We start from the raw sequence: 26,908 nt of genomic DNA on the forward strand, positions 1-26,908 counted from the left end.
TTCACACTAAACTGATAACTTGTAAGGGCTTTTAAAGTGTTGCCTATGGAAAATATAGGGTAACAAAGTCTATCTCCATTTCACGGGTACACGCAGTTTTAAGGATTGACATGTTGGCTATCCATTGACTCGGCACAACCTCATCTTTTATATTTTACCAAAAAATTGGGTAATATATTGCATTTGCCCTATTGTATTTTTTGCTGACATAAAAATTTGGAACTACCACTATTTTTAATCTCTGTGGTGTCCGCTTTCAGAAAATATATAATGTTTTGGGGGTTTTATGTCATCTTCAGGCCTTATATGATTTTTTTTCTGGATCAATAATTTTTATTAATAACCATAAGGGCAACAAATCCTTACACGCAGGGGTTTGAATTGACAGTAGTGATAACATACAAAGCCTTATACAGTACCAAAAATAGGAGGCAACAACAATAAAGGCTAAACCTAAAAGATGGAAACAACTGAGTATAGAAGTTCAGGTAGAATCCACGTGGACAACAGCATCAAGCCTGGATAGCCAGAATTCTGAACACTAGTGCAAGTATGAAATATGTGCCAAAAAAGTGCAAAAACTGGGGCTAGAAAACCCCATAGAGGAGGTAAAAGACAAGAAAGAAGAGGGGCAAGGGAGATTTGGAGTTTGGGATAACCACGGAGGGTGGTTAGAGGCATCTGACGCTGGCTAGAGGAAGTGAGGGGAAGGTATACACAAACCAAGGTTCCCAAATTTTAAGAAATTTGGCAGGAGAGTCTTTGAGGCTACTGGACATTTGTTCATTAAGCACAGTCAGCAGTCATGCGGTCTCTTACACCCTGAAATGGAACCAAGGGTTTTTTCAAGGCCTGAGCATTAGTTCTCTTAGTTAACAAAAAGAGATAAGATGCTAACATTTGCTGGTGTGCATGTAAGCCCAGGATAGGGCAATGTAGCAAGGTGAATTTGGCATCTTTACGAATAGTCCGATGGAACTGGGTGTGCAACAGGCTAAAACCTCGAGACCAAAAACCTATTAATCACGGACAAGCCCACCAGGTATGTAAAACATCCCCACTATGTCCACAACTCCTAAAAGAGCGGTCAACGGAACCAGGATTGGCATGGGCAGTTAGGGCCGGGACCCAATACCGCCTCATGAGCACTTTGCTGCTTCCAGGGTAGCGGTGTTGAATGAGCATTTTGCTACAGAAGACCAGGCTCTTCTCCAGTCCACCAGGGCAATCTCAGACGTCAAGTCTCGCTCCCACTGAGTCATGTAGTAGAGGGAAGTAGGGGACGCTCGACAATTCAGAGACCCATAGAGGGTGAAGATGAAGCCAGATGACCCTGGAAAGTGTTGACAGACGTGTTCTAAGAGTGTTTTCTGAAAAGGATAGTTAGAGGTGTGACGGATGGATAAGATCAAGCGTCGGAGCTGGAGATAGCGGAAAAACTTAGACCATGGGGCCTCATGCATTTCACAGATGGCTGCCCACGTTGGGAAGGACCGGGTGGACAAAGTGTCGCACATGCGAGAAACCACAAGAGGTCCACCAGGAAAAAGCCTAGGGCTGATCCAGACCTGGAGGAAATAAAGGATTATTGCAGCAAAAAATAAATTGGACAGATGCAAAGGATATCAAAAAATGTATGAAAATTGCATTTATTACAAAAATTAAAACCAATATATTTCATAAAATATGAGCTCTGGTATCGCTATAACCCCAATATGACAAAAACAAAGTGATACACATAGATTAGGCAGATATTGACTATGTACAATTTAAGAATGGTGATCCTGCCAGAAAAAAACCCAACGCATTCCAGTTACAAGGATCACAATCTTCATCATGGGGAAGAAAAAAGGAGTGTTCACTAGTTTCTCATTTAGGGCTTGAGGTACCTATATGAGTTGTATTTATTAAGAGAGTTCTATGCACACCAGATAAATATCATGTCTGCCTCCAATGAGGTGCAACCACCACTGCTGACTGTCCCAAATGTTGCACCTCACTGGGGACAGATTTATGATTTATCTGGTATGCATAGAACCAGGGTGGATTTGATTTAAAAAGGCTTGATTTAAATCGACTCGATTTTAAATGATCATTTTTAAAGAGCAACTGTCATCTCTGTCCCGCAGCGGCTCATCCTCTGACCTGCTGTTTATTCTCCGACAGTCCCATTCACTTTAATGGGACGGCTGGTGATGCGACAGTGACACAATAAGGTGGAGAAGAGACGCTTGAGAGGGGATATGATTTTAATTTATACAGTAAATACCGTACTGGTGACCCCACTATAGGGATAAAACTTTTTCGCGGAAGGGAGTTTAACAAGACACGTGGCCACTCATTAAAATTAGAAGAAAAGAGGTTTAACCTTAAACTACATAGAGGGTTCTTTACTGTAAGAGCGGCAAAGATGTGGAATTCCCAAAACTATAGCATGATATGACACATATAGAGCAACTGCACACCCCGAATATGGATTCTAAAAAAGAGAAAGGTTCCCCATGGGGATTTAAAGCAGCAATTGAGAGTCTCAACAAGTAGTTGTAAAAGTTTAGTAATTTTTATTATTAAAGAACAAATGGACAATATCATACAAATGGTTAAAACATGAGCTCTGGTTTACATTTCTGCGAGACTGAGATTAGAATAGAAGGGAAAAAAGATTGACAATACCAAAGTTGCAAGTTCAAAATGCTAGCTTATAGTGATTAAATGGTAGTAGCACTGTCACAATTGACTGAAGAAAAAAAGCCCCCAATGCATTTCGACCTAACTGTATTGCGGTCTTCCTCAGGGGGTTCTGATAATTCTATAAGTACATAAAGGACAGATTTAGATCTACAGTGTGATGTACTGTGCAATCATGGTTATTTATACATAGATGTAAAGAAATGGTAGTCACTTCATATTTACCCTCTCCATCAAAATTGTTGTGATACGTTTGAAAATGTTAGTTTAAAATAAGAGGTACAACACTAATCAATTAACCTCTTATTTTAAACTAACATTTTCAAACGTATCGCAACAATTTTTTCAACTACTACACCGTCTGAAGGTAATATTTACCATAATATACACAGTAATTTAGTGACCCCACACAAATAGGTTTACTCAAATACCTCTCAAGAGAACAGTATTCCTTTTTCCTTAACCACTTCAGCCCCGGACCATTTGGCTGCCTAAAGACCAGAGGACTTTTTCCAATTTGGCACTGTGTCACTTTAACTGCTAATTGCGCGGTCATGCAATGCTGTACCCAAACGAAATTTGCGTCCTTTTCTTCCCACAAATAGAGCTTTCTTTTGATGGTATTTGATCATCTCTGCGGTTTTTATTTTTTGCGCTATAAACGGAAAAATTTTGAAAAAAAATGATATTTTTTACTTTTTTTTTATAAAAAAAAATCCAATAAGCTCAATTTTAGTCATACATTTAGGCCAAAATGTATTCGACCACATGTCTTTGGTAAAAAAAAATGTCAATAAGCGTATATTTATTGGTTTGCGCAAAAGTTATAGCGTCTACAAGCTAGGGTACATTTTCTGGAATTTACACAGCTTTTAGTTTGACTGCCTTTGTCATTTCTTGAGGTGCTAAAATGGCAGGGCAGTACAAAATCCCCCCAAATGACCCCATTTTGGAAAGTAGACACCCCAAAGAAATTGCTGAGAGGCATGTTGAGCCCATTGAATATTATTTTTTTTTGTCCCAAGTGATTGAATAATGACAAAAAAAAAAAAATTACAAAAAGTTGTCACTAAATGATATATTGCTCACACAGGCCATGGGCATATGTGGAATTGCACCCCAAAATACATTCAGCTGCTTCTCCTGAGTACAGGGATACCACATGTGTGGGACTTTTTGGGAGCCTAGCCGCGTACGAGGCCCCAAAAACCAATCACCGCCTTCAGGATTTCTAAGGGCGTAAATTTTTTATTTCACTCCTCACTACCTATCACAGTTTTGAAGGCCATAAAATGCTCAGATGGCACAAAACCCCCCCAAATGACCCCATTTTGGAAAGTAGACACTCCAAGCTATTTGCTGAGAGGCATGTTGAGTCCATGGAATATTTTATGTTTTGACACAAGTGACAATTTTTTTTTTTTTTTTTGCACAAAGTTGTCACTAAATGATATATTGCTCACACAGGCCATGGGCATATGTGGAATTGCACCCCAAAGTACATTTAGCTGCTTCTCCTGAGTATAGGGATACCACATGTGTGGGACTTTTTGGGAGCCTAGCTGCGTACGGGGCCCCGAAAACCATTCACCGCCTTCAGGATTTCTAAGGGTGTAAATTTTTTATTTCACTCTTCACTGCCTATCACAGTTTCGGAGGCCATGGAATGCCCAGGTGGCACAAAACCCCCCCAAATGACCCCATTTTGGAAAGTAGACACCCCAAGCTATTTGATGAGAGGCATGGTGAGTATTTTGCAGCTCTCATTTGTTTTTGAGAATGAAGAAAGACAAGAAAAAACTTTTTTGAAAATTGAAAAAAGAAAAAAAAAAAACTGTGACAAAAAGTGAGGTCTGCAAAATACTCACTATACCTCTCAGCAAATAGCTTGGGGTGTCTACTTTCCAAAATGGGGTCATTTGTGGGGGTTTTGTGCCACCTGGGCATTCCATGGCCTCCGAAACTGTGATAGGCAGTGAAGAGTGAAATCAAAAATTTACGCCCTTAGAAAGCCTGAAGGCGGTGCTTGGTTTTCGGGGTCCCGTACGCGGGTAGGCTCCCAAAAAGTCTCACACATGTGGTATCCCCGTACTCAGGAGAAGCAACAGAATGTATTTTGGGGTGTAATTTCACATATTTTCATGGCATGTTTGAGCAATATATTATTTAGTGACAACTTTGTGCAAAAAAAAAAAAAAAAAATTTGTCTCTTTCCTGCAACTTGTGTCACAATATAAAATATTCCATGGACTCGACATGACTCTCAGCAAATAGCTTGGGGTGTCTACTTTCCAAAATGGGATCATTTGGGGGGGTTTTGAACGGTCCTGGCATTTTATGCACAACATTTAGAAGCTTATGTCACACATCACCCACTCTTCTAACCACTTGAAGACAAAGCCCTTTCTGACACTTTTTGTTTACATGAAAAAATAATTTTTTTTTTGCAAGAAAATTACTTTGAACCCCCAAACATTATATATTTTTTTAAAGCAAATGCCCTACAGATTAAAATGGTGGGTGTTTCATTTTTTTTCACACAGTATTTGCGCAGCGATTTTTCAAACGCATTTTTTGGGGAAAAAACACACTTTTTTAAATTTTAATGCACTAAAACACTATATTGCCCAATTGTTTGATGAAATAAAAAAGATGATCTTAGGCCGAGTACATGGATACCAAACATGACATGCTTTAAAATTGCAGTGGTGACAAACTAAATATATTTTTAAAAGCCTTTAAAAGCCTTTACAGGTTACCACTTTAGATTTACAGAGGAGGTCTACTGCTAAAATTACTGCCCTCGATCTGACGTTCGCGGTGACACCTCACATGCATGGTGCAGTTGCTGTTTACATTTGACGCCAGACCGACGCTTGCGTTCGCCTTTGTGCGAGAGCAGGGGGGGGGCGGGTGTTTTTTTTTTTTTTTCTTTATTATTTTTTTGCTTTTTTATCTTATTTTTAAACTGTTCCTTTCATTTTTTTTTTTTTTTTTTTTTAAATCATTTTTATTGTTATCTCAGGGGATATTTACATTCCCTATGATAGCAATAGGTAGTGACAGGTACTCTTTTTTGAAAAAATTGTGGTCTATTAGACCCTAGATCTCTCCTCTGCCCTCAAAGCATCTGACCACACCAAGATCGGTGTGATACAATGCTTCCCCAATTTCCCAATGGCGCTGTTTACATTCGGCAAAATCTAAGACATGAAATGCTCGTAGCTTCCGGTTTCTTAGGCCATAGAGATGTTTGGAGCCACTCTGGTCTCTGATCAGCTCTATGGTCAGCTGGCTGAATCACCGGCTGCATTCTCAGTTTCCCTGTTGAGACAGGAGAACCAGAGAAAAACACGGAAGACGGTGGGGGGGCATTCCCTCCCATTGCTTGTAAAAGCAGTCTAGAGGCTATTTAGCCGCTAGGATTGCTTTTACATGAAAGCCGACCGCTGGCTGAAAAGAATGATACCAAGATGATACCTAAACCTGCAGGCATCATTCTGGTTTAACCACTCAAAGTCGTGAATGGCGTACCTGAAGACAAAAAAATGGTTAACAATAAAACACAGTAAACGGTAAAGTATAAAAAAATTGCATACCTGAAAAGCAAACATGATAAAACATAATAACAATAACACATTGCAGAATAGAATACAGTAAAAAGAGCAGGACAATAGAGAGAGAATAGAGAGAGAGCGAACAATAAAACGACAACTATTTTTTTTTATTTTATTTATATATATATATATATATATATATATATATATATATGTGTATTTTGTAACTAACTTTTATAACTATAACCGGTTCCAGGTTCGGGTCTCTCAAAATGCAATGGCATCTTGGGAGACCCTGTGAACGTGTGCCTAGTCTGTCCAATGCTGTACCCTACGCTAATACTCAGCTAGTGAATGGTAGCGTTCAAAACATTCACCAATGCAAAGACCAGGATTGTCAGGACAGGAGGGAAAATAATAGCGGGTGTCACGCCTATATCCGCGCTTGCTGCAGACACAACATCCTTTTTTGGTGGGTTCCTTGGGTAGGGGTACTCGGGAGGACAGAAGAAAGAAAATGCCTCTCATGCAGCCGACTGCATTTGGTTGGGGATGTGAATGGGGGAAGTACGGGTGCTGCAGAAGTGGTGGGTTCCCAATTATAAGGATTGGCGAATGCAGCAGGAAGGGCATTATGGGCACGACAGGCCTGTTTGTCTTCTTCTTGGTGGCAGCGGGACACTACTTGTGCTTGCCACCTCACCAGCTTGAACTGCACTTATGGGACTCGCCACGTCACCAAGTGTTACTGCAGTGCTGGTTTGACTACGACTGGGGTGTACTAGGCCGCTGGTGCTTGCCAGTTCACCAAAACGCTACCAAAAAAACTGTTAGCGATCGCAGGAATCAGGCCTGACTCTGTGGACGCTGCAGTTATGCGTTTAGTGTTTTTCAGTGACAGTGATCGATCGATACTGCACTTGGGTGGGCTGGGCTGGGCCGGGCGGAGGGGCAAAACGCAGGTGCTAGCAGGTATCTGGGCTGATTCCGCTAACACTGCATTTTTGGGAACCCTAAACTGCTGGGGACGCTAGTATAGATCTCATCGGATCAGATATTGATCCGTTCAGATACTATACCACTAAGGGAGGTGTACGGTGCGTGTGTGGGTATTAGCGGTACTGGCGCTAACCTGACGCTGTCTGGGGCTGGTGCTTGCCAGTTCACCAAAATGCTACCAAAAAAACTGTTAGCGATCGCAGAGATCAGGCCTGACTCTGCGAACGCTGCAGTTATGCGTTTATTGTTTTGTAAGTGACAGTGATCGATCGATACTGCACTTGGGTGGGCTGGGCGCAGGGGCAAAACGCAGGTGCTAGCAGGTATCTGGGCTGATCCCGCTACCACTGCGTTGGCCATGGCGCACGTGCATTCGCAAAAGAGGAGCAGGACTAACACTACAGGGAAGGGCACACCTGTGTCATCAGTAGTTCCTGATGAACCTGGTCGTATCCCTAGTATTGTATTACCTGAAGGACCAGGGATTGGGATTGTGCCTACAGTCAATGCTGCTGCTTCGCCCTTTATCACTAAGGGATGAACTGTCCTCAGCCCTAGCCGGATTAGAGCACAGGATTGGTGGCATGATTGCCTCCATCCTGCAGGGTGGCAAGAAGCCTGACCGATCTCCCTCCCCGGAGTCTCCTAGTCTGGAGCTGGAATGGGTTGAGGATGGGGAAGAGGGTAAAAGCTCAGGATTCTGTGGATGGCCTGGCAGATGAGTCTGCTTCTGAGCAATCTGGACAAGAAGATATCCAGTTGGTGTCTGCCTCTCAATCACAGAGGTTTTTGATCCTGACTCTTACCGAAATGGTTCGTTCTGCCTTTAAGTTGCCTCTTGCAGAGGTGGCTGAGCCCCCCTGGTCCTCTTTGGGATCCCTGAGGCCTCTTCAGACCGCACAGGCTTTCCCCCTACACCCCCTGTTGGAACAGGTGGTGTATACTGATTGGAAACATCCTGACAGGATTTTTGTTCTTCCTAAGAGGATTTCCCTTTTATATCCCATGGATGAAGAGTTTGTTAAAAAATGGAGCATGCCAGCCATAGATGCAGCAGTCTCTTCCTTAAACAAGAACTTAGCTTGTCCGGTAGATAACGCACAGGGCTTGAAAGACCCTGTTGATAAGAAATTGGAGTCATTATTAAAAGCTTCCTTTTCTTTGGCCGGTTCAGCTATTCAGCCAGCTGTTGCAGCAATTGGTATCTGCCAGTCCGTAAAGGATCAGATCAGATGGCCTGACAGGCCTAACCAGGAGGATGATCTGCCTGAAAATAAGGCAGATATTCCTCAAGCGCTGTGTTTTGCTATTGATGCCTTAAAGCGGAGTTCCGCCAAATTTTTTTTTTTTTTTTTAAGTCAGCAGCTACAAATACTGTAGCTGCTGTCTTTTAAAATATGGACACTTACCTGTCCAGGGCGCCCGCGATGTCGGCACCCGAAGCCAGTCTGTCCCTCGACTCTCGGGTGGTGGCGCCGCCATCTTCGGTAAGAGAATCAGGAAGTGAAGCCTTGCGTCTTCAGAGCTTGGTTCCATACTGCGCATGCACGAGTCGCGCTGCGCGATCCCACTGGTCTCTGCTGTCTTCTGGGACCTGTGTCTCTCCTAGAAGACAAAGGGGGGGGAGGCGGAGAAGGCGCCACAGATGGCGTAGATATCCGCGGCTATCTATGCCCAGAAGTGGGAGCAAATACCTGGATTAGACAGGTATCTGCTCCCTTCCGAAAAGCGGAAGTTCCATTTTCGGGTGGAACTCCGCTTTAAAGGATTCAATACAGCAGGTTTCTCGTTTGACTCTCTTTTCTGTAAATATGCGCAGACTTTTGTGGCTTAAGAACTGGTCAGCCGAGCTTCCTTGTAAGAAGTTATTGGCAGGTTTCCCCTTTCATGGGGAACGTTTATTTGGTGATCATTTGGACAAATCTATCCAAAAGATTTCCAGAGGGATGAGTTCTCTACTTCCTGTAAAGAAAAGCATCAGGCGTCCCTCGTTTAAAACTTCAGGGACTACTTCCTCAAATGTCTCAGCGCCAAGGCAGTTCCGCCACCAAACAGGGTGCTAGGGCCCGGGGGCAAGCCGCAAGGCCAGGGCCAGAAAAAGCCCTGGGTCCAAAATCTTCTTAACCCAGCACCAAGCCCTCCTTTTGAGGAGACGCCCCCACTCTATTGGGTGGGGGGAAGGCTGCTGCACTTTGCGGACATTTGGTGAACAATAATTCAGGATGAGTGGGTCACCTCAACTTTATCCAGCGGTTACAAGCTGGAGTTGCGGGGGGTTCTCCCTCAGGTTTTTAAGATCCAGCGTTCACGTGGATCCTCCAAAAAGAGACTTATTGCTTCAGGCACTACATCATTTAGTGCATCAAGGAGTGATTGTAGAGGTTCCTGTATCCGAAAAAGGCACAGGGTTTTACTCAAACCTGTTTCCGGTTCAAAAACCAAACGGGGACACAAGGCCTATTTTAGACCCAAGATCTCTGAACCAGTATCTACTCATCCAGTCCTTTCAGATGGAGTCTGTCCGCTCAATAGTAGCCCCACTCCAGATGGGAGACTTTCTAGCATCCATCGATATAAAGGACGCGTATTTATACGTACCTATCTTTCAGCCTCATCAGAGGTTCCTGCGATTTGCAGTAGAGGAACGTCATTTTCAGTTTGTGGCTCTACCCTTTGGGCTTGCTACAGCTCCCTGGGTGTTCACAAAGGTCCTAGCACCAGTACTGGGTCTTTTAAGGGCCCAGGGGATCTTGGTGCTCGGGTATCTGGATGACCTCCTGCTCAGAGATCACTCACTACAGGCTCTAGAACAGACCATAACATGCCGAATCATAAATGGATCATAAATACCAAAAAGTCAACCTTGAGACCACCTCAAAGTCTAAAGTATTTAGGTCAAAACCTAGATACGGTCCAAGCAAGAGTATTCTTGCCACCCGCAAGGGTCTGTGCCCTGAAGAATCAGGTGCGTCAAATAAGGGGCACCAGACAACCCTCCATTCGGCTCTGTATGAGTCTTCTAAGGAGGATGGTATCCACCTTCGAGGCGGTGCCCTATGCCCAGTTCCATTCCAGGCCTCTACAACAAGACATCTTGTTGGCTTGGAACAGGAGAGGACAAGCCCTGGATTATCCAATGTTCTTATCCCCTCGGGCACGCTTAAGCCTAGACTGGTGGTTGCAGGATCAGAACCTGCAAAAAACTTGGAGAGTACTGACTACAGATACCAGTCTCTCAGGCTGGGGAGCGACCCTAGAAGGGCTCACAGCTCAGGGGAAATGGTCAAGGACAAAACAGTTCCTGCCCATCAACGTCCTGGAATTATGGGCAGTACGACTGGCCCTACAGTAGTAGACGGTGGAGCTTCAGGACTACCCTATCAGGGTTCAGTCTGACAATGCCACTGCAGTGGCCTATATAAACCACCAAGGCGGTACCAGGAGTTGTTCAGCTCTGAAAGATGGGAACCACGTACTAGCCTGGGCAGAGGGACATGTGCGATTCTATCAGCAGTCCATATCCCGGTAGTAGAGAACTGGAAGGCATATTATCTCAGCCTCCAGAAAATCTGCCCGGGGGAATGGTCCCTACACCCAGGGGTGTTCCAGGAAATTTGCCAACATTGGGGATGATCAGAGGTCGACCTACTGGCATCCAGGTTCAACAAGCAGCTACAGCAGTTTGTGTCCTGAACAAGCGATCCTCTGGCAATCGGAGCAGATGCTCTGGTAGTTCCATGGAGCCAGTACTCCCTGGTTTATGCTTTCCCTCCGATCCCTCTCCTTCCACATTTGTTGCGCAGGATTCGGAGAGGGAGTTCCAGTCATTCTGGTGGCACCAGCCTGGCCCAGAAGGCCCTGGTTCCCAGAGATTGTGAGACTGACAATAGATGGACCATGGACTCTTCCACAGCGCCCTGATCTACTGTCTCAAGGTCCTATATTCCACCCCAATTTACAGTCTCTAAATTTGATGGCATGGCTATTGAAGCCAGGGCATTAAAACAACTCGGGACAAGTGGTGTCTACCCTAGTAAATGCTAGAAAAGCTGTCATTGGGAAGATCTATCATAAGGTCTGAAAACTTTTATATTGCTTGGAGTGAAGCCAAAAAATGGCATCCTTGGAAATATGTGATTGGGAGAATTCGCTCTTTTCTACAGTCAGCTGTGGAAATCTAATTATCTGAGTACAACCAGAGGTCAAGTTTTGGCCCTATCAGTATTATTCCAAACGCCTTTAGCCTCCCATTCGCTGGTCCGAACCTTTATGCAAGGGGCAACTTGCTTGCTTCCCCCCATTAGGTCACCTACAGTGGGGATGGAAAGTATTCAGATCCCCTTACATTTTTCACTCTGTTATTTTGCAGCCATTTGCTAAAATCATTTAAGTTCATTTTTTTCTCATTAATGTACACACAGCACCCCATATTGACAGAAAAACACAGAATTGTTGACATTTTTGCATATGTATTAAAAAAGAAAAACTGAAATATCACATGGTCCTAAGTATTCAGACCCTTTGCTCAGTATTTAGTAGAAGCTCCCTTTTGATCTAATACAGCCATGAGTCTTTTTGGGAAAGATGCAACAAGTTTTCACACCTGGATTTGGGGATCCTCTGCCATTCCTCCTTGCAGATCCTCTCCAGTTCTGTCAGGTTGGATGGTAAATGTTAGTGGACAGCCATTTTTAGGTCTCTCTAGAGATGCTCAATTGGGTTTAAGTCAGGGCTCTGGCTGGGCCATTCAAGAACAGTCACGGAGTTGTTGTGAAGCCACTCCTTCGTTATTTTAGCTGTGTGCTTAGGGTCATTGTCTTGTTGGAAGGTAAACCTTCGGCCCAGTCTGAGGTGCTGAGCACTCTGGAGAAGGTTTTCGTCCAGGATATCCCTGTACTTGGCCGCATTCATCTTTCCCTCGATTGCAACCATTCGTCCTGTCCCTGCAGCTGAAAAACACCCCCACAGCATGATGCTGCCACCACCATGATTCACTGTTGGGACTGTATTGGACAGGTGATGAGCAGTGCCTGGTTTTCTCCACACATACCGCTTAGAATTGAGGCCAAAAAGTTCTATCTTGGTCTCATCAGACCAGAGAATCTTATTTCTCACCATCTTGGAGTCCTTCAGGTGTTTTTTTTTTTTTTTTTTTTTTTTAGCAAACTCTATGCGGGCTTTCATGTGTCTTGCACTGAGGAGAGGCTTCCGTCGGGCCACCATAAAGCCCCGACTGGTGGAGGGCTGCAGTGATGGTTGACTCTCTACAACTTTCTCCCATCTCCCGACTGCATCTCTGGAGCTCAGCCACAGTGATCTTTGGGTTCTTCTTTACCTCTCTCACCAAGGCTCTTCTCCCCTGATAGCTCAGTTTGGCCGGACAGCCAGCTCTAGGAAGGCTCATGATTCTCATTTGCTCTGACATGCACTGTGAGCTGTAAGGTCTTTATATAGACAGGTGTGTGGCTTTCCTAATCAAGTCCAATCAGTATAATCAAACACAGCTGGACCCGAAGGTGTAGAACGATCTCAAGGATGATCAGAAGAAATGGACAGCACCTGAGTTAAATATGAGTGTCAAAGCAAAGGATCTGAATACTTAGGACCATGTGATATTTCAGTTTTACTTTTTAATAAATATGCAAAAATGTCAACAATTTTGTGTTTTTCTGTCAATATGGGGTGCTGTGTGTACATTAATGAGGAAAAAAATGAACATAAATGATTTTAGCAAATGGCTGCAATATAACAAAGAGTGAAAAATTTAAGGGGGTCTAAATACTTTCCATCCCCACTGTATGTGTCCTTGGGACTTGAACTTAATGCTGTCTGTCTTACAGAAACAACCATTTGAACCTATCAAGGAAAATCCCATTAGACTTGCAGTCACGCAAGCTAGCCTTCCTGATGGCTATCACCATACCTCCCAACTATTTGAAATGGGAACCAGGGACACCTATTAGCAAAGGTATGTGGGAATAGGCTACACCCCCTGCTATGTCCCCTTAAAGGAGAATTCTAAGAAAAAACTAGTCAAACCCACACGTGCTTTTTTTACCACTTCTATTTTTTTGTATTGGCTTTTGGAATTTACAAATGTAGCAATTAAGAAATTGGATGAAAGGTTTAGCACTGGGAAACACTTTTTGAAAGATGAAAAAAGTGCATTTTATATACAACTATATAGATTAGACCAAAATGAGGGACAAATGAGGAGGAAAGAGGGACAGAGGGACTTTGTTCCAAATGAGGGACAGTCCCTCTAAATCAGGGACAGTTGGGAGGTATGCTATAACCTCGGTTAGAAGGGTGTCGGAGTTGGTGTCCCTTTAAGTTCCCTTTTAGGGAACTGTACTTGATCCTTCACTACGACAGGGTTGTTTTAAGACCTGTTACATTCTTTTTGCCAAAAGTGGTGTCAGCCTTTCATTTAAATCAGGACATTATTTTGCCACCTTTATTCTATCAGCCTCGTTCTGCGGAAGAGAGACGACTACATTCTTTGGACGTTGTCTGGGCAGTCAAAGTTTATTTGTCTAGATCTGCGGAGATCCGAGGATCAGACTCTTTTTTGTTTTACCAGAAGGACCTCTAGAAGGGGCAGGCAGCTTCCAAAGCTTCCATTGCCAATTGGGCCTGTCAATTGGTCATTCAGGCCTATGGTCTGAAACGTAAAGCTCCTCCCTTTAGGGTGTGAGCTCATTCTACCAGGGGTGTAGGAACCTTCTGGGCTTTTTGCCATCGGTTATCTGTGGCTCAGATTTGTAAGGCTTCTACCTGGTCTTCACTGCATACGTTCACAAAATGTTATCAAGTGGATGTTCAAGCAGTCGAGGATTCAACTTTCGGCCACAGTGTACTGTGGGCTGCCATAAAAGATCTGATAGCTATTGTTTGGCATGGTGTCTCCCTCCCCTCAAGGCTATTGATCTGGGACGTCCCAGCAGGTAATGAATATTAGCCTAACTCTGTGTCCCATGATGTATGAAAAAGAAAATAGGATTTTTCCGTCATACTTGCCTGTAAAATCTTGGGACACAGAGGTCCCTCCCCTCTTTTTAAGGATTCAGTGCTTGCTACAAAACTGAAGTACTTCCTGTATGGGAGGGGTTATATAGGGGATCACTTCCCGTCTAAAGATTTTTGGTCTACCAGTGTCCATTCACCTGGAGATGAAGTTTAACCCAGCAGGTAATGAATATTAACCTAACTCTGTGTCCCATGATGTACTCAAAGAAAAGGATTTTACAACTAAGTATGAGGAAAAAATCCTACTTTAAAAAAAAAAAATTGGGGATATTATAGCAAAAAGTGAAAAATATTGTGTTTTTTTTTTTTTTTTTTTTTCAAAACCGCAGAGGTGATCAAATACCACCAAAAGAAAGCTCTATTTGTGGGAAAAAATATATAAATTTTGTTTGGGTACAACGTTGCACGACAATTGTCAGTTAAAGCGACGCAGTGCCGTATCACAAAAAATGGCTTCGTCAGTAAGGGGGAAATCCTTCCGGGGCTGAAGTGGTTAAAAAAATCATTGATTTTATATCCACCCTGCATAGAACTCTCTCTAAGGGCATACAACTCATATAGGTACCTCGAGCCCTAAATAAGAGACTAGTGAACATGGGGTCTCCTCTGAAACAGTCATACTGCCTATATCTTCAAGGTGCGCACTTCTCCTCCACTCCCGCAGCATACACCCACTTGTCCTGCCCAACTCTGTGGTCAAAATGACTGGGGAGAACTCCTAGATTTTCTTTTAAAGTCGCTCTGGTTTAGGTCTGCTTACCCTGTGTTATAAGATAACCTTATCTCCCTGATAAAGATTGTGATTCTTGTAATTGAAACGTGTTTGGGGGTTTTTCTGGCAGGATCACCGTTTAGAAATTCATTGTATATAGAAAATTCCTGCCTTATCTAGGGTTATCACTGTGTTTTTGTCATATTGGGAATATAATGATGATGATGGTTTTAGTTTTTGTAATAAAATGTTCATACATTTTTTGATATCCTCTGCATCTGTTTAATTTATTTTGCTGCATGAAAGCCCTTGGGGGAATTTAATTGTTTTTGTGTCTTTATTGGGGAAAGCAGCACCACCTCTTTCTCGGTCTCTAGGTTGGCTTTTTTTTTTTATAAAGGATTATTGAGAATCGGTAAGAGGGAGAAAGGGGGGGCATGAGATTGCCCAAGTATCTGAGTCCCACGTTTTTATGCTGTGTTGCATAAGAGGGCTTAGAGATGCGGGGCTAACTTTGAGGAAGCCAAAGAAGAGTCTGCATGGAAAGGGGTGCACAATTAGAAGCACCCACAATGGGATGTCTGAAGTAGCATGAAGCAGGGACAATTGTGAGATCTGGGCAGCTAAGCAGTAGTTGATAATATTGGGGACTTCAACCCGCCATTTAATCTTTGTGTAAAGAGAGTAGCCTTGGGAGCGCTTATTGACATGCTAAAATTATTTTTTAAACGTGAACAAAAAATGAAAAAAGTGGCCCTGGCAGCAAAAGGGTTAAAGCTTATGGAAAAAACGCATAAATGAGTCAGCAAGGCTGCACACCCCAAAAAATGAAAAAGTTCCCCAAGGGGTTTTTGAGCAGCAAGATAACCATCAAATGGTAATGAGTATTGTGAATACTTGTATTTATCAAAAGTGCAAATACAGGTTTACAAGGAATTTAAAATATGAGCTCTTGTTGGAATATGAAACAGAAAATAACCATCAATGGTGATAAAAATGCACATTGCAACAATGTTGTTACATTACATTTGTACATTGCACATGAGTTCGAATGCATTTCGACCCCTACATTCATTATCTTCATCAGGGGGATTTTGTTACTCTAAAAGACACGTCCAAAAAGTTTTCTTTTACTTTTTAGCTTATATGGATATTATCAATAGTGTTCATAAACATTTCATTTTAAACAAAATATGTCTTCATTAATGTTGCAAATATATTTACCGTTCAATTGATGGAGATATACGTGTGCAGCACCCAACCAGAATTTAAAAACTGGTATATTCAGTGATCCAGAGGACTCCGTGTGGTCCCTCCGCATACTTCAGGCGAGCCCCCAGTCCACAGGGCTTACAAGGAGTCACGTGTTCAAACCCCAGAGAGGGGGAGGAAGGAGGCTGAGCACCTGCAATGTATAATTCAGTAAATAAGAGCTAGGGGTTTTTGGTAACCACTCATTAGCACCAGACTCAGTCGAACCCAGATGAATATTGTATTAATATTAAATTCGTATTTATTTCTAATTTGTTTTTTTACTTAATCCATTTAGCTTTGTGACTATTAACATTATGTTGTTAATTAAATTGTGACCTCCCTAGTATAATTGTGATATTTTGCCATAGTGAAAATAAAATAAAAATAAATGTAAAAGTGCAATGGAATAAAAAATCCAATATTTTATGAAATTAATGAAGATCAATAATGATAAAAATGATATGAATGTATGTGCACATGAGAGTTGGTGATAAAGCACTGAGACAACTAGTGTATGAGTATGGTGACACGCAGAAAACAAACAGCAGCAATGCTGCTCAATGCAAGTGAAAAAATGGAAAAGTGTGTGAAAAAAGATTACGTGAAGAAAAAGGGTAAAAAATGTCTACCGGTAACTGTAGAAACACCCCTTTATGGAGTGATCGGTGGTAAAATGTCAAATACCTTGACAAGCAAAAGTGTGTGACTCAAAATGATTATTCAAGGTTTGAAGATGAAAATCATATCTGTGTTGAAAGTGAAAAGGTTAACAATATTAGCAAATTTGGTGAAGGATATTTTATATAATTCAAAGTAATGTGGGTAGCGGTTGGTCTGGTGAGTCTAACAGCAGCACTTGATACCCATATCTTCCAATGGTGCATCGGCAGTCATCCAGAGATCACCTAATGATCTGCTGGAGGCTGCCGGTTTAAATATCTAATTGAAGATTGCTTGATTGATTTCAGGTGCTCCCCTCCTCCCCCCCATGTGGGGTCACCGCTGCCATAACCTGAGGCATCTGCATGACTCCCTCTGCGTTCCGGAAGGCCTAAGCCCCGGCCTCCGCTGTCACCTCCAACGTAACTTCGCGCAGTGTCCCTAAACATCCAGCGGTGATCAAGTGATGCCGCTGGCATGGAGTAGGCTGCTGTCCAGTGGCCAAGTAGGTAACGGCTGAACTGTGGGAGCGTATTGAGGAGAAAAGTGAAGCAATCGCATCTCCCCACTGTGCCATGAAGTCAAGTGGGGGGAGCATATGCCCCAACTAGCGGAAGGAACCATTGGGAATCCTAGATGGTATTAAAGGGTTAAAGCTTGATCTATAAATGGGGGATGGGTGGATGAATGACATGTTTGCCCCCACAATTCATAGATCACGTTTCATTCATAGAAGCTTTAATATCGACTGCTTTGGATGAAGGAGCTGGGTGGAAAGGTCAGTCATAGTTGGGCACTCATAGCAGATCCTTTGTTTTGTTAACCCCCACTGCACTGGAAGATTACAGCAGCAGGGATAGGGGATCATCAGAGTGGGAAGATTTTTCCTAAATGACGAGACAGCAGCACATCACGCTGTAAGCAATTAATGTCACCTGTGCTTTATTCTTTATTTTTTTTTTTTTTTGTAACTTCTTTTTATTAAAGGTTTTCCACATAGGAAAAAAAACATGTACAAACTTAGAACATAAAAAACATTCAGCACTACAATTCCCAGCACCAGTATACAATGCCGCTCCCATATCTAATAATAACCGACTTCAGAAATCTTTACTGATAAAAATCATAGCAAGGGGGAGGACGCATACAATATACAGTCGTTATATACAGTATAATATCCCCCAATAGCCGTAGTAAAGGAGATTATAAATTCCCATCTAGGCTTACCCAAGCCTCACCACCCGCTGCATAGTTCAACTATTTACCAGGAGGCAATCAATCTGATGAAGTTGAATTGTCATCTATGCAGCCACCCCACACCTTTTTAAACTTATCAGGTACCCCTCTACTGAGATATGTAGCTTCATAAGCTCCATACACACAATAGGACTTTGTACAAACTTTCCCTTGGATTTTTGTACAAAGTGAGTTGGCCATAAGTTTGTATTGCATACAGACGGCAGGACTTTTTCAGCCAACTTTCACCAAATCACGTGGTTTTTCAGCTCTTTACCACTACCTGTCAGACTTGCACGTACCTGACTGACGAACCCAATGTAGCAGGGGAAGGCCTCCTGTACGTATCTGGTTCCCTGCCCCTGGTAGTGTAAACAGAAGGCACAGGAGCGCAGAGTGGTAAGAGAGCCTGGCGGGTGACTTGCGGAGCTAAGGCCCAGGATCCTGATGCAAATGGTCTGGAAGTCCTTAGAAGGCAGGGGCCTAGGTAGCCGGTGCAGAGCAGGAGCAGAGAGGGCAGGTCCGGTCACAGGCAGAGTTGGCAACAAACGGTCAGCAAGGTACAGAGGAACAGGCAGGCTCAAAGTCCGGGTCACAGGCAGGGTTGGCAGCAGGCAGGCAACGTGGTACAAAGGAGCAGGCAGATTCGTGGTCAAGGAAAGCTGGGGTCAGGTGCAGGCAGATAACAGAGGAGTCCAAAGACAGGCCGGGGGCACAAGGAGATCAGTCAAGCAAACAGGAATCGGGAACTGGGAGCTGCAGATCGGACAGCACCGAGCAGAAGGCTCCAGCAAGCTAAATAGGGCGATTGGCGCCAAGCGCCGTGCCCGCGCCCAGGCGCGCGCCCGCACTACGGCGCGAACGGACGCACACCAGAGTGCCCAATAACAGATCCATTCCGAGACCTCCTCTGACACTACCCTTTGGTCAACTTCTGTATTGTTGTCTGATATTGTGTCAATCTCACCACTTTTATCGGCGAGATTGACACCTTACGAGCCGGGTTCACACTGGTGCGGGGATCCGACTTGGATCCCCATCAATGCCAGGCACTGTGTTTGGTATGAATCTTGAGGGGGAACTCCACGCCAAATTTTAAATAAAAAATCGACATGGGTTCCCCTCCAGTGGCATACCAAGCCCTTAGATCTGGTATGGATTTAAGGGGAACCCCCTACGCCGAAAAAAACAGCGTGGGGGTCCCCCCCAAATCCATACCAGACCCTTATCCGAGCATGCAGCCGTGCCGGTCAGGAAGGGGGGTGGGGACGAGCGAGCGCCCCCCCCCTCCTGAGCCGTACCAGGCCGCATGCCCTCAACATGGGTAGTGGGTGCTTTGGGGGAGGGAGGTGCCCCATGTTGATGAGGACAAGGGCCTCTTCCTGACAACCCTGGCCGTTGGTTAAGGGGGCCCCCAGATCCCAGCCCCCCACCCTATGTGAATGAGTATGGGGTACATCGTACCCCTACCCATTCACCTGGGGGGAAAAAAAGTGTCAATAAAAAAAACACAGTACACAGGTTTTTAAAGTAATTAGGCGGCTCCGGGGTACTTCGGGGGTCTTTTGCCAACTTCGGGGGTCTCTCAGGCCTCTTCTCCCTCTCTCTGGTGTCATCTTCGCGCACTCTTGTTCTTCTCCGGTGCCTTTTTGCTTCTGCCGGGCTCCTCCGCTATCATCTGCTCTTCTGCCGCTCTTTTGCTAGCGGAAGAGCCTGGTCTTCAGAGATGTCTTCTCCCCTCTTCTCTTCCAGAGATGTTGACACGACGCTGTCTCCGGCTGTAATGCTGTCTGGGCGCTCCGCTATGACTTATATAGGCGGTGACCCCGCCCCCTATAACATCACAGTCCAGGGGCATGCTGGGACTGTGAGGTCATAAGGGGGCGTGGTCATGTCATCGGCGTAGGGGGTTCCCCTTAAAATCCATACCAGACCTAAGGACCTGGTATGCCCCCAGAGGGGAATTCCCTCTCGCTGCAATAGGAAAATGTGTTTTTCCTATTGCAGCCAGCGCGAGATGTACAGTACCCTGTCGCCGAGAACCAGCGCGATGGGTTCACGCTGAAAACATTCTCGCGGCTGCGTACTGTATAGTTTGTACAAAAGTCCGATGCCCTTGTGTACACACAATCGGACTTTGCTCCATCGGACTTTTGTTGCCGGAAAGTTTGTGATATTGATGTAGTGATGTTCGCACAGCCAACAAAAGTCCGATGGAAACAGAAAAAGTTTGTCTGATGGAGCGTACACACGGTTGGATGTTGCTCCAAAACAGCAACGCCTTCCAGGCCATGAGGGTAGGAGCCAGCGGTTTCTTCCACGAAAAGATAATCACTTTGCGAGCATAATACAGGAGCAGTGTGAGCAGAGTACGGATCACATTTTTGGGTGCTAATGTGTCTACCAGGCCCAACAGACAAATTCCAATAGATGGTGCAATTGTAGTTACAGACCTAACAGAGTCCATCACACCCACCCAGGTGCATCACACCTCCAGCAGTTCGAGGGGTGCGCAGGGAAAATCCTTGCTAATTTAGCAGGGGTGTAGTATATCCTATGAAGAAACTTGAACTGAATCAGGTGATCACGGGCCGACACCAGTCTGGCAAATGTGATGCTCCAGACATCATCCCAGTCATCATTGTCTAGCTGCAGGAAATCCAACGTCCAGGCAGCATGACATGATGCGAGAAGCTTTGTAGTATCAGTGAACAATTCCCTGTATATAGTAGATAAGGCTTTGGGTAAATCCTTGTCCCTGAGTAGTGATTCCAGGTCACCAGCCTGCACATTCAGGGTGGAGGACCCAAGCTGAGCCGAAAAAGCATGCCTTAACAGTAAAAAACGGAACAAGTGCGAGCTAGGGAGCTGGTACTTCTGAGCACATCAAACGTCAATAATTCCCCATTTCCAACCACCACACCCACTGTTTTAATCTCATCTGGTCCAGACTATTGGATCTGGGTAGGCAAAAAAATGGGATAAGTTTGGATTGCGCCACAAAGGAGTATAAGGTGACACTACCCCGTCCTGAAGTGCCGCCCTTCTAGTCAATTCCCATGCTCTGATGATTGAGCACATTGACCCCATCATGTGGGATAATGGGCCCCTCTGCCCCTGTACAGTAGGTCAGACAGTGCCTCATATGAGCCAACCACAACAGCCTCCAAAGTTACCGCAGCATCATCCTCTGAGTCAGCCATCTATGTGCAAAAACCAACTGCCCCGCTAAAAAATCTCACAAAGTTGCGTACCGCCAACCCCCCTTCTTTCCAGGGCTGCTGTAACACTTGCAATCTAATGCGTGGAGTCCCCCCACCCCAGAGAAAGTCTGTAATCACTCTATCAATGGACTGGAAAATAGTCTGAGGTATCCAAACCGGGGAATTCCTAAAGATGTAAAGGAATAGGGGGAGAAATTTCATTTTCAGCAAGTTTATTTTCCCAATCGGGGACAATGGTAGGTTACGCCAGGCCTGAGTGTGCAGCTTAAGCGTCTGAACGTTCGGAGCGACATTGAGGGGAATAAAGTCAGATACTGACTGGGTAATTTGCAGTCCCAGATATTTCACCTTATCCACCCACTGTAATGGGCAGCCTGTCGGGGCCCTAAGAGTCGGGGATGGGACTTGCAATGGCAGAATTTGCGACTTACCCCAATTTACCTTAAGGCCGGAGAACCGGAAGAAGGTGTCTAGAATGGATAGGGCTGTGGTCATGATCCCCCAGGAAAAGCACGATATCATCCGCGTATAGCGCAGTTTTTTCCTCCAATACACCCACCCGTATCTCGTTCAGAAGACGCACGCAGGTTTGCAGCCAAAGGCTCGATAAGCAAGGCAAATAGGCCCGGAGAAAGCGGGCAGCCCTGGCTCGTCCCCCTAGCTACCGGGAAGAACTCCGACACCATCCCATTAAGTCTGCAATTATAGGGTATTAAAACTAAAGCGCTTTATGGATTCTAACAGTGAATAATTGATGTTCGTGAAAAATTGTGTTTCTATATGTCTTTTTCATATAGTTACATATAGTATAGTAGGTGAGGTTGAAAAAAGACACAAGTCCATCAAGTCCAACCTATGTGTGTGATTATGTGTCAGTATTACATTACATATCCCTGTATGTTGCGGTCATTCAGGTGATTATCTAATAGTTTCTTGAAGCTATCAATGCTCCCCACTGAGACCACCGCCTGTGGAAGGGAATTCCACATCTTTGCCGCTCTTACAGTAAAGAACCCTCTACGTAGTTTAAGGTTAAACCTCTTTTCTTCTAATTGTAATGAGTGGCCACGAGTCTTATTAAACTCTCTTCTGCGAAAAAGTTTTCTCCCTATTGTGGGCTCACCAGTACAGTATTTGTAAATTGAAATCATATCCCCTCTCAAGCGTCTCTTCTCCAGAGAGAATAAGTTCAGTGCTCGCAACCTTTCCTCATAACTAAGATCCTCCAGACCCTTTATTAGCTTTGTTGCCCTTCTTTGTACTCGCTCCATTTCCAGTACGTCCCTCCTGAGGACTGGTGCCCAGAACTGGACAGCATACTCCAGGTGCGGCCGGACCAGAGTCTTGTAGAGCAGGAGAATTATCGTTTTATCTCTGGAGTTGATCCCCATTTTAATGCATGCCAATATTCTGTTTGCTTTATTAGCAGCAGCTTGGCATTGCATGCCATTGCTGAGCCTATCGTCTACTAGGACCCCCAGGTCCTTTTCCATCCTAGATTCCCCCAGAGGTTCTCCCCCCCAGTGTATAGATTGCATTCATATTTATGCCACCCAAATGCATTATTTTACATTTTTCTACATTGAACCTCATTTGCCATGTAGTCGCCCACCCCATTAATTTGTTCAGGTCTTTTTGCAAGATTTACACATCCTGCAGAGAAGTTATTGCCCTGCTTAGCTTAGTATCGTCTGCAAATACAGAGATTGAACTGTTTATCCCATCCTCCAGGTCGTTTATGAACAAATTAAATAGGATTGGTCCCAGCACAGAACACTGGGGAACCCCACTACCCACCCCTGACCATTCTGAGTACTCCCCATTTATCACCACCCTCTGAACACGCCCTTGTAGCCAGTTTTCAATCCATGTACTCACCCTATGGTCCATGCCAACGCACCTTATTTTGTACAGTAAACGTTTCTGGGGAACTGTGTCAAATGCTTTTGCAAAATCCAGATACACCACGTCTACGGGCCTTCCTTTATCTAGATAGCAACTCACCTCCTCATAGAAGGTTAATAGATTGGTTTGGCAAGAACGATTCTTCATGAATCCATGCTGATTACTGCTAATGATATCATTCTTATTACTAAAATCTTGTATATAGTCCCTTATCATCCCCTCCAAGAGTTTACATACTATTGATGTTAGGCTAACTGGTCTGTAATTCCCAGGGATGTTTTTTGGGCCCTTTTTAAATATTGGTGCTACATTGGCTTTTCTCCAATCAGCTGGTACCATTCCAGTCAATAGACTGTCTGTAAAAATTAGGAACAACAGTCTGGCAATCACCTGACTGAGTTCCCTAAGTACCCTCGGATGCAAGCCATCTGGTCCCGGTGATTTATTAATGTTAAGTTTCTCAAGTCTAATTTTAATTCCGTCCTCTGTTAACCATGTAGGTGCTTCCTGTGTTGTGTCATGAGGATAAACACTGCAGTTTTGGTTACTGAAGCACCCCCGATTCACTCGTGAAGATTGAGGAGAAGAATAAATTCAATACCTTTGCCATCTCCCCATCCTTTGTAACCAGATGTCCTTCCTCATTCTTTATGGGGCCAATATGGTCTGTCCTCCCTTTTTTACTGTTTACATACTTAAAGAATTTCTTGGGATTTTTTTTGCTCTCCTCTGCTATGTGTCTTTCATGTTCTATCTTAGCCGTCCTAATTGCACCCTTACATTTCTTATTGCATTCTTTATAAATTCTGAATGCTGAGGATGATCCCTCAACCTTGTATTTTTGAAGGCCTTCTCCTTTGCTTTTATATGCATTTTTACATTGGAGTTAAGCCATCCAGGATGTTTGTTCGCTCTTTTAAATTTATTACCCAATGGGATACATTGGCTAATGCCCTTATTTAATATGCTCTTAAAGCAAACCCATCTCTCCTCCGTATTCTTTGTTCCTAATATTTTATCCCAATTTATGCCTCTTAGCAAGGTTTGTAGTTTAGGGAAGTTGGCTCTTTTGAAATTCAGTGTCTTTGTGTTCCCTTCATGTTTCATATTTGTGTGATTTATACTGAAACTAATTGACCTGTGATCGCTGTTACCTAAATTGCCCCTGTGATCAGGTCTGTATTGTTGGTAATCAGTAGATCTAGTAATGTTTTATTTCTAGTTGGTGCGTCTACCATCTGACCCATAGAATTGTCCTGCAAGACATTAAGGAACTGGCGAGCCTTAAATGAATGCGCGGTTCCCTCCGCCCAGTCTATGTCTGGATAATTAAAATCCCCCATTATGATAACACTTCCCATCCTTGCTGCTAATCCAATTTGTGATAGGAGATCCGTCTCCACTTCCTCCCTCAGGTTAGGGGGCCTATAGCATACTCCCAGTATTATTTTCCCCTTAGCTTCATCCCTTTGGAGCTCTACCCATAAAGATTCCACCTCCTCCCTAGCCCCCTCAGTGATGTCATCTCTCACATTCACTTGTACATTATTCTTGATATATAGGCATACCCCTCCCCCTTTTTTACCCTCTCTATCCTTGCGGTATAGGGTATACCCTTGAATGTTTGCCAGCCAATCATGAGAGCTGTTGAACCAGGTCTCTGAAATTCCCACAAAATCCAAATCCTCCTTGTACAACAGTATCTCTAGTTCACCCATCTTGTCCGCCATGCTCCTGGCATTAGTGAACATGCCACATAGTTTAGACCGGTCGCATATTGTCCTCGTATTGGGTGTTTCATGATTGCAACTAGGACTTGCTACTATACTCACCTTGTGTTTTTGTGCTTTGGTTAACCTACCACTAATGCCCCCAATACTACCCTCTGGAATATCTTCCGCGCTGGCTATCACTGTCTCTGGACCCTCCCCCCCATCGCCTAGTTTAAAAACCCCTCTAACTTTTTGGCCATCTTCATTCCCAGCAGATCTGCACCCTCCTCATTTAGGTGCAGTCCGTCCCTTCTATAGTACCGGTTACCGACTGAGAAGTCGGCCCAGTCCTCCAGGAACCCAAACCCCTCCTTACTACACCAGCTCTTCAGCCACTTGTTTACTTCCCTAATCTCCCTCTGCCTTTCTGGTGTGGCTCGATGTACCGGTAGTATTCCTGAGAACACTACCTTGGAGGTCCTTTTCCTCAATTTAGCTCCTAAGTCCCTAAAATCATTCTTTAGGACACTCCATCTGCCTCTGACTTTGTCATTGGTGCCAACGTGCACCATGACAGCCGGGTCTTCCCCAGCCCCTCCCAGTAATCTGTCCACAAGATCCGTGATGTGCCGAACCCGAGCGCCCGGTAGACAACATACTGTTCGGCGCTTCAGGTCTTGGTTACAGATTGCCCTCTCTGTCCTTCTAAGAATTGAGTCCCCTACCACCAGAATCTGTCTTTCCTTTCCCTTTGCTGCCCCCCCACTCTCACTGGAGGAGTTCTTCCCCTGGCAGCTAGGAGAGTCCCTCATCTCCAGCAGTGCTGGTCCCTGACTGGTTTCACCAATGTCACTCAATGGAGCGTACTTATTGGGAAGCTCCAGTCCTGGATCGGCCTCTCTGGCACTTCCCCCTCTACCCCTCCTGACTGTCACCCATCTACTCTTTGCTAGTGCCTGCACCTCTTTGTCTCCACCCACCTCTGTGCTGGCCCCTGCCGGCACCTGCCGTGTACGTTCCTGGCTCACCTTTAGTATGGAGGGACTTCTCAGTGCTGACAGTTGCTTCCCCAGATTCAGAACCTGGGCTTCCAGGGAAACAATGTGCTTACATTTTGCACAGCAGTATTCGCCCTCGATCGGATGATCAAGGAACGCATACATGCGGCAAGATGTACAAAGAGTCGCCTCTCCACACCCGCCGGGCATCGTACCTATTAAATATAGTGAGGATTTGGGGATTTTACCCTGTCCAAATTACCTAACAGCTAGCTTCCTGGCACTAATACTCAAGACAATACACAGGTACACGACAATACACAGGTACACAACAAGACGATACACAGGTACTCACAGACGTACGTGCACTCGCAATACACAAGTACACAGTACACAATACACAAGTACTAACGATCCACACACACTACTCAGACAACACTCAGATACTCACACTACACAGGTACTATGACCCCTGTTATAACCTCCTGTTTTAAACTCTGTTTTTTTAACTCGCACTTATTCCAGCTCCACTTACACCAAGTTCCACAGCTTCAGACTGAGCACGCTCATACTGAGTCCTACAACCAGTTAAATAGGCACCTGTGAGCAATTAACCACACCCCTTAATTGATAGACTGATGAAACCAGAGAAAAAAAAAAAAAAGCTATTTAAAAAGTGACAGCAAAAGGCAAATTAAAAACTAAAAGGAAAAGCCCCAAAAATGCAACCCAGCAAACAAACAGCAAGCAAACAGCAAGCAAACAGCAAGCAAACAGCAAGCAAACAGCAAACAAACAGCAAACAAACAGCAAACAAACAGCAAGCAAACAGCAAGCAAACAAACAGCAAGCAAACAGCAAACAGACAGCAAGACTTGTACACTCTAACTCTGGTTTTTTAACTCCCACTTATTCCAGCTCCACTTACACCAAG

At 44.3% G+C, this 26,908-nt stretch overlaps 1 protein-coding gene across 6 annotated transcripts in view; it reads left to right on the plus strand.

Moving 5' to 3' along the window:
- The window catches only part of LOC141114556 (polycomb group RING finger protein 2-like), a 333,247-nt gene that overhangs the window by 135,208 nt on the left and 171,131 nt on the right, over window positions 1-26,908 (plus strand). The window lies entirely within an intron of this gene.

The sequence above is a fragment of the Aquarana catesbeiana genome, linkage group LG12 (genome assembly GCF_042186555.1).
Source record: "Aquarana catesbeiana isolate 2022-GZ linkage group LG12, ASM4218655v1, whole genome shotgun sequence".
NCBI classification, from domain to species: domain Eukaryota; kingdom Metazoa; phylum Chordata; class Amphibia; order Anura; family Ranidae; genus Aquarana; species Aquarana catesbeiana.